This window comes from Equus caballus, chromosome 7 (genome assembly GCF_041296265.1).
Source record: "Equus caballus isolate H_3958 breed thoroughbred chromosome 7, TB-T2T, whole genome shotgun sequence".
In the NCBI taxonomy this organism is placed as follows: Eukaryota; Metazoa; Chordata; class Mammalia; order Perissodactyla; family Equidae; genus Equus; species Equus caballus.
In genome coordinates, this window is record NC_091690.1 from 74053669 (window position 1) to 74062972 (window position 9304).

The 9304-nt window shown below is 42.5% G+C and overlaps 1 protein-coding gene across 1 annotated transcript in view; it reads right to left on the reverse strand.

Annotated features, from left to right (window-relative positions):
• RNF121 (ring finger protein 121) overlaps positions 1-9304 on the reverse strand; it is a 76962-nt gene that overhangs the window by 67132 nt on the left and 526 nt on the right. The gene's annotated exons all lie outside the window — the stretch shown is intronic.

Below are 9304 nucleotides of genomic sequence, written 5' to 3' on the forward strand. Positions count from 1 at the left end.
CCAACCTTATCATTCATTGCTATCCCCTACATTTAACCTACACTCCAATTCTTACAGTTCCCAGAATATTCTATGCTGTTTAATGCCTCCAAGCCTTTGCATATCTTTTCATTTTGCTGGACCACTCTTCCTACCTCACAAACTTTTACTATCTAGTGAACTCAAACAATCTTCAAGAACCAATTCAAGCATCTTCTCAGTTTTTAATGACTCTCTCAAGCAGTTAATCACCCCTCCTTTGCATCACCGCAGTACATAACACACACACTATCCTTCAGTTATTTGTTTCCATGTCTATCTTCCCCTACATGACTATTAGGCCCCTGAGAGCAGGATCCATGTCTTCATCTTTGTGTCTGCAGCACAGTATATGGCACATATAAGCACTCAATAATTGATGACTGAAGGAATGAATAAACATATCTTAACCCCTCAGCCTGGCATTCAGTCAACCTCACGTTGGCCCCCACCTATGTTTCCAGATATAGCACTTAAGCCTCTGACCTGCGGATCCCCAAATACATCCTTCTTTCTCACATTTACTTGGGGCCTTTATTCCTTATGCTCTCTCCATTAAGCCCAGCTCAGATGGCTCCTTCTCCATGAAGTCTTTCCTAACCATACCAAGGAAAAGGGATTTACTTCCCCAATAGTACCTTGTTTTTTCTACTGATAAGGTATTTACTACTACTTATTTTATGATTACAGCCATTACCTTCCCAACCAGACTACATGTCCTGTTTTTCTAACTGAACTGTAAGCTCTCTGAAGGCGAGAAACATGATTTAGTATCTTTTCTCTAAACCCAAGCGCTTAACACAGTGCCTTGCACAAAGCAAGCAGTTATCAATAAATGTTTTATTAGTAGAGAACAGTATGCTTAAGAAATTAGAGATTTCATGCCTCCATTCCTTCACATATACGCTTTTTACCTTGGCCTAAACTGGCCTCCTATCCACGTGGTCAACTTTTACCCCTCCATTAAGAATCCAGCCAACGTCATATCCTCTCTGAAGTCTTCCCTAACTCTCCCAAACACACTTAAGCACTCCTCCTTTCATGTACCTCTGGTACCTTGTACGTACCTCTATTCATCACACTATACTGTCATTATCACTTGACGGGTCCCCCTCCCCATCAGACCATGAACTCTTGTGCAGCAGAAATAGTCTCTTTATCCATTTATGAATTCCCAAGACCAAATAAAGTATCTGGCATAATTAAATACTCAATAAATACATGGTGAATTTTGAAAACAGTGAATCCATGCTATAGAGTACACCAGCAATAAAGATCGTGGAGTCAAATGACCAGGTTCAAATCCCAAGTCCACTTATAAGCTAAGCAACCTTGAATAAACTACTCCACTGTGCCTCAGTTTTTCTCATCCAGAAAATGAAGATAATAATAGTATTAAAATACAATTAAAAGAGCTAATGCATGTAAAATCCTTAGCATAGTGCCTGGAACGTAGTATGCACTTAAAAAGTTATTGTTATCATTAGAATAGAAGGAGAAAAGACTGTTTCTGCAGTGTGCTAAATGGCAGACTCAGAAGAGGTTAGGCTCAATCGTATAAGCAATGGGGAGTAAAATGTCACTGGAGGCCTCTTCAGTAACAGTATGCATTCAGTTATTGAGAACACCCTACAGGGAAGGGGGAAGGACGGTGGGGGGGGGGGGGGGCGGCGTGGAGACGACACAAACCTTGGCAGGGCTCATGCTCTCTGCCTCTAGCTCTCTGCTTCTCCCTTCCCTAGTCTCTTCCTAGTTGCTCATAGCCAAAAGCCCCGTGGCCATAACTCAGCATCCCCTTGGGAAAGCTGCACTTTAGAGAGAACTAATGAGTTTATGTTTACCTACAGATTTTCCTCTGAGGAGCAAAGAGATAATAAATGACTCCAAAAAGGGAAAGCACAAAGAAATAAAATGGAGATAAGAATGACAGCAGATGGATTATCTTGGGTTGGCTTTCATGGAGTAAGCTTTGAGGCCAAATAGCTTCAGGTGACCAAGCCTATACTCCCCAGAGGCATTCTCTAGAAGCGCATGCACCTCCATGGGTCCAAGATGCAAAGAAGCAGGATCTGGGAAAAGGTACACGGAAGACTAAAAGTTGAAGCCACAGAAATAAGAATTCTAGCCTAATTTGAAGAATATTGCAACAGAGGTATTCAAAGAGGGACTAGGCTGACCACAGAATGATAAGCTCCCTATCATTAGAGGGGTTTATACATAGACTGGGTGGTCACTTGCTGGGGATGTTCAACCTGGGTGGATGGACTAGATTTAAGATTCAAGTTTAATAAACATTGAGTATTTACCCTATGCTAGCTAGCCCCTGTGAGAGATTAGGTATTGGGAACACTGGGATAAAAAAACGATGTGTTTCTGTCCCCTCAAGGAGTTCTCTGTCCAGTAGGGGAGACAAACAATACACATGGTAAGTGCTGACAGAAATCTCTACAGGGTACCATGAGGGCAGAAAGCAGGTCCTCAGAGTCTGTGCCTAGGACTCACTGGTAACAAGCAATATGGCATTAATTCAAAATGGAAATGCTTCATAAGCAGTTTATAAGCAAACACTGTCAGGCGCTGTATGTTATTGCCAGAAGAGCAAATGTGTTTGTTAACCACTGCACCTTACTCAATACTTCCTTAACCTTGAGCAGAATCCTATTCTACAAGCATTCTCATTTATTCAATAAATATATTGATGTCTGCTATGTGCCCAGCACTGGGCAAAGCACTGAGGAATGTACAGAAAAGAGAAAGATGGTCCCTGCACTCAAGGAGTTAAAACATTCCCCTTCATCTTTTCTTCTCTCTCCTACCCGCTCTTTATTGACCAGATGACACCTTAAATTCCTTCTGCAAGTACACGAGTCATTAAGTCATAAGGTTAATCAAAAAGTGACTTGCAAAAAGCAAGAATGAGCTGGGGATGGGAGGTGTTTTAATGCGAAACCAGATGGGAAAGACTGTCTGCCAGAGCAGGAAACTCCGACTGCATGAAACGTCAAAGGTTACCAAATTGGACGTTATGTGTAGGCCTTTTTGTCTACAATTCCTCTATCATAATTTTCTTCTTCTCTCATGCCAATATTATTAGCACAGATTATTAACAATAATTATACCTACATTCATTCACTCACTAGTATTTACCGAGTACCTGATAAGAAGTGTAGGAAACACAAGGCAGAGTAAAACACTGGAATTGAGGACCTTCAAAGCTGCAAGAGACCTCTAAAAGGTCATCCAGTCAACATCTATCATTTCACAGATGAAGAACTGAGGTACAGAGAGGTTGCAATCTTTCATGAGTTCTTCACACATTTATTGACTCATATTCTATGCCAGGCCCCAGGGATATAAGATGGATAAGCCTTTCAAGGAGAATTCAGTCTCGTAGGAGAGACAGACAAATAGCATGATCCCAATCAAATCACCTCTGTAAACGAAGCCACACACTTACATAGTAGAAATGTCCAGAATAGGACAGTACTGGGAGTGTATAGTACTCATACTGCACAGAGGCGTTAAGAGCACAGGTGCTGGAGTCATCTTGGATCTGAACCCCAGCCTCTATCACTTACCCTCCTGCTTGACATTGGGCAAGTTACTTAAATTTTCTACGCCTCAGTATCCACATCTGTGGAATGGGGATAACCATAACAGTATCTACCTTGTAAGGCTGTGGTATTAAATTAGATAATGCATATAAAACACTCAGCACAGGACCTGGCACAGAGTAAGTACTCTATATTATTTCACCTTTAGCACTCTCCCTCAACACTCTCCAGCTGAGCCCTGGCCTCAGAATCCTTCTCAACACAGACTTCTAAGCATCTATTTACATTTGGCTGTCTCTGAGATAAAACAAATCTGCTATTTCTAGTCTAGAACCTAGGTTTATTCTTTACCACTCTAGTTTTTTCCCCACTACACTATGCTACTACTCATTTTACATGCCTTAAAAAAAAACAAAGACAAAAGGTCAGATATCCAAGATTAAACTTTAGTCACACAAGCCTCAATCCCTTAGTAAGATCTTGGCTTTGACCAAGAATCCCTAGAGAAGAAAACCCCTGGAAACAAGGAACGTTTATCAAATGTCTACAGGGAGAGACCCACAGGAGGAAAAACAACAAAACAAAACAGTGATTACTACTCTGAAGAGGCAAGGGATGAGAACTTCTACAGCCTGCCTGCTGGGGTTTTACCAATCTAGCTGGGAAGAGGAGCTATGACATGGATTGCCATTTCCTCCTTGATGTACCCACTGCACCTACTCCAGTATCACAGCACCTGTGACATATTTTTGTATTTATTTATCAGTCTTTTTCTACCCATGCTAGGCTGTGAACTCCTTTAAGGCAATTATCACACCTGATCCATCCTGGTATTATCAGGCACAGCACAATGCCCTGCATGCAGAAGGTGCTTCAGAGAAGTTTGATGAATTGACAAATGAACACAGAGAGAACCATACAAGGCAGGGAAAGAAGATATCAGCATAGATCAGAATAGTTCTAGGGACCGGCCCCATGGCTGAGTGGTTAAGTTCACGCGCTCCGCTGCGGCGGCCCAGGGTTCAGATCCTGGGTGCAGACATGGCATCACTCATCAGGCCACGTTGAGGCAGCGTCCCACATGCCACAACTAGAAGGACCTGCAACTAAGATATACAACTATCTACTGGGGGGATTTGGGGAGCTGAAGCAGGGAAAAAAAAAAAAAGATTGTCAACAGTTGTTAGCTCAGGTGCCAATCTTTAAAAAAAAAAAAATAGTTCTAGAAGCCAAGAGAGCTTTGGACTAGAACTTTAAAGTACAGGTAGGATTTGGAAAGGTACAGAGGGAAAGGAAAGGTATTCTAGGCAGACAGGACAGCACCAACAAAGACCTGGCAGTAATCAGAAACACAGTGCACAGCATGTTAGAGCCAGAAAGAGCTTTAGACATGATTTAGTCCAATAGTTCAGTTCTCATATGATGTTGTAAGTATTCAATAAAAAAGCATGTCCTACTAAGCAGAGGAGCTGGCATATCACATTCACTAAATGGTAGCCATTATTACTGCTACTCAAAAGTAATAATTATCAAACACTTATTAGGTGCCTTCTGTACACCAGGCACCATGCTGAGCGAAGGGATTACGACGATGAGCAAGACAGACAAACTCTGCTCTCTCATGTACTAACAGTCTAGTGGGGAAGACACACAGAATAATGCTGGGTAGGGCAAGGCTAAGGGAAGTACAGGAGGTTGGAGGAACATAAAGTAGGGTCACGCAATCAGTGGGCAGTAAGAGAAAACTCCTTGATTTTCAAAGTGTGGCTTGAGACGACCAGGGTGTTCTGAGTTCCTGTAAGGACCAACCACAAGGCTTAGACGTGAGATTTTGTTTGAATAAAGAATTGTGTGACTAAATAAAGGTTTAAAAACCACCAATAGTCCAATCTCCTCTTTTAATAAGAATAAAAACAGGGCCCAGAAGAGAGAATTTACTCACTTAAGGCAATAATACCTCAGGTTAGTTGTAGGCTGGGATACTTGCTTTGAACTTGAGCTGGAAACTACTCACCGATCTGCATGATATTACATCATTTTGGCAGATAAACAAGTGCTGAGAGTAGACACATCCAGCATTTACAGGCACTGGCCAGGCAGGCTGGCTGGCCCTCACTGGGTGTTGAAGTGCTTTTCTACCTTAGGTCCCAAGCCAGCTCTCTGTGCCAAAACAATGCCTCCAATTCCTCTCAGGGGTTGGCCAGCTACCCCCTTGAGGAGGAACTCACCAGCTCCAGGAAGAGGTCTGCTTCTGGGCCTCCTAGCTGGCACCCATGCTTTATCCTACTAATATCCTCAAGCAGCTGTGCTTTTCCAAGTTGAGAGAAAGAAGTGAGCTTAGCCAGTCATCACAGCCTGTTTAATACCTAGCCTGAGCTGGCTAGACCATCTCTCACCTCCCTAACTACCACTGAGCTGACTGCTCCTCATGACCAGGGGTTCAGCAGAATCAAGTTATCAGTAAATTAAAAGACCTGTATAGAAAAACCAATATTCCTTTAGTTAACCCCTACTTTGAACCTCTCAGGAATGAAATGCTGCTTCATGTTTTGGAGATGAGACTTTTGTGTATAAAGAAAGGGGTAGTTTACTTTGGTAAGAGGAGTCTGCAGTTTAGGTCTTTTAACAAAGGAAAAACAAACACTTTGACATCTAGAAAAATGGGTTTAAATCTTAGTAATACGACTTGGTAGTTACCAGCCCCTTGGCATGCATGTCTCAAATACTCTGAACCTCAACTTCCTCTATCACAAACAGAGAATATTAATAAAACTTACCGCACAAATGTGAGACTCAAAAGGCTATTTGGAATCACAGTCACTTATCAAATGTACTGTATCAATTTTCACATACAAGATAATTAAGACCATACAGTTTTAAATTACCTACCCCCAAGGCACAAATAATGGAGTGAGAAATGGAACCAAGGTACTCAGTATAGCGCAGGCTAAGTTCAGTACAGCACAGGCAGACCTGGGTTGGAATCTGCAGTTCCCCACTCACAAACTGTGGAATCCTAGGAAAAGTTACTTAACCTCTCTAGCCTCAGTCTCATTTATAACATGCAGTTAACACCATTTAACTCATAGGGCTGCCGTTAGTAATAAATGAGATAATGTAGGGAAAGGGCTTTAAAAAGCAGCTGGTTCATGGTAAGGGCTCAACAAACAGTAGCCTTTTCTACTGGTAGCTCTTTCCTAAGCCTCCTTCTCTATCCACCTCTCCAAAACAGCAGAAGCAGTTAGTAAAGCCTAAAAGACCTCAACTACTAGAGAAAGCAATAATGAAAAAGACAAAAGAAGAGGAAAGCAACATGAATGAACTGATGGCTGCTATTCCTGGCTGCTTATCATACTAATGGAATCTGATATTGGAAACATACATACAATATTCTGAAGAACAAACCACAGCATGCACAATCTTTCCAAAGAAGTGGCAAAGACACCAAGTGCATCCGAGCTAGGCTATCCACGACCCTTTCAGAACCTGGGCTCCACAGCAGAGTCTACCAAGCAGAAAGTGCTACAGGAAGGCAACTGTGATGCCACATGTAAACCACTGCTTCTTTGTAAACCCAACCTTTAATTGTTCAGCTCAAATCCATCTCTATCATAAAGACTTCATTGACTCCCCCTAGCAGACTCAAGTGCTTGTCTTTTGTGCCCCACTGAATTTGTCAACACACTTCCATTACAGCAATTATCTAGTATTGTAATGGGCCATCTGCATATCTTTTCACTATACTCTAAGTTGGTAGAGATCCTGTCTTACTCATTTTTCAATTCCCAGTGCATAACACACAATAGACCCCCATAATTACCAATTAAAAGATGGATTTCACCTTCTCTTTCACTAGTTAAGGCTGCTAAGGAACAGCTGGGGAGACATTAGCAGGAAACCCACACACACATTAAGGTCTGTCAGACTAGACTCCTGGTTTTTTGGGGTTTGTTTGTTTTTGGAGGTTGAAGGGATGACTGACTGTTCCAGCTTCACAGAGTTACTTTCTTTCTTTTTTTTTTTTTTGAGGAAGATTAGCCCTGAGCTAACATCTGCTGCCAATCCTCCTGTTTTTGCTGAGGAAGACTGGCCCTGAGCTAACGTCCATGCCCATCTTCCTCTACTTTATATGTGGGACACCTGCCACAGCATGGCTTGCCAAGCGGTGCCATGTCCACACCCAGGATCCAAACTGGCAAACCCTGGGCCGCCGAAGCGGAACGTGTGCACTTAACCACTGCGCCACCGGGCCGGCCCCTCAGAATTACTTTCTTAAACACACAAAGAAAAGGACAGAACCAGTCCACAGAGAGTTTGCAGACAACAGATTATATTCTTTCTCAGTAAATGAAACAAGTAACAAAAGTTTCTGGGATGAATGTTAGTGGTTACACATAAAGTTGACCTCTAGACACGACACTCTGGAAGTGTATTATGCTACTGGAAGCTTTTAAATTCTTAAAACAATAAGGGAAGAAAAGCTAAGAGGCAAAAATCAAAAATGTTTTATATCAAAACTTTAAGTTCTTTTCTCCTCTTCCAAAACTTTTGCTTTTTATCTCAGTGAACCCTAACATATGTAACTGAAATCAGGCTTCCTCAAAGGAGAGCCTATGACTAACAAACCATATGTAATAACTTCAATACAGTAGTTACCTTTTTCAAGGCGCTCTCAAATATATCCCAGTGAACCACAGCCAACTGTAATCACAGAAACTTAAAGCTGGAAGAGGCCTTGGAGCCCCTTCACAACCATCCCACCTCACCAACAGTGGTATCCAAACACCTGTAGTTTCTAGTGAGTAGGCGGTATGGGGCTAAAATGCTTCTTTGAAAATCCCCCCTTGCTCTGACCACCTGTTAGTTTCTCAGTCTCCTCCCTGCACCTGAATGATCCCAATCAGATAAATCAAATCCTCCAAGTCATCCCACCACCCAGCAATAGTCTTTGCTTCTCAAATCTACTTCTACTCCCTTTCTCTGAGCCTCAGCCCCAATCCTCCCTACCCACCCTACCCACAGCTAGGGCCTCTAAGATTCTGATCCCACTGGTTCCAACGTGACAATCAATCTCCCTCCTCCTATTCCTCCTGGCTGTCCGTATGCTGTCATGTGCAAGCCCACAAGCACCCCCAGCTATGAATGTACCTGTGGCCTCAGAATCTTTCCCCGTCGTTGTCTCACCTTCTCTCTCAGCGCTGTCCCTTCACTCCCCTCAAACTCAACGTCTCTTTCCTCCTAGTGATTCCTTCAAGAACCACTGGTAATTGAATACACCAGTTGCTAAATGGCTATTAGATAGGTAAAGGGAACATACAGCCTCAAGGAGCTCACCCTCAAAGATTCATAAGTCTAGAAGGAGAGAGTCATTTATCTTTCTAAGACTCAGCTCCTCTGAGAAGCCTTCCATACCCCACACTGAAATGGTCCCCTCGCCTCAGTGCCACCATTATACCTCTGATACAACGACTAGTCTTCTTGTGTGTCTCCCATCTCTAGACTGTGGGCTCTTCAAGGGGAGGGCCCCTGTGTCCTTAGCACTCGGCACAAAGGTGATAATGTTTGTTAAACGAGTGAATGGGTGAATTCCGGTATACAATCATTCATTCATCCATTCGTTCTTTCGTTCGCTGACAAAACTTTACTGAACACAGATTATGTACAAAGTTCTAGAATGTAAGGATAAATAATAACTCCTACATAAAAATAACTCAAAGCTCTAATACTAGGTT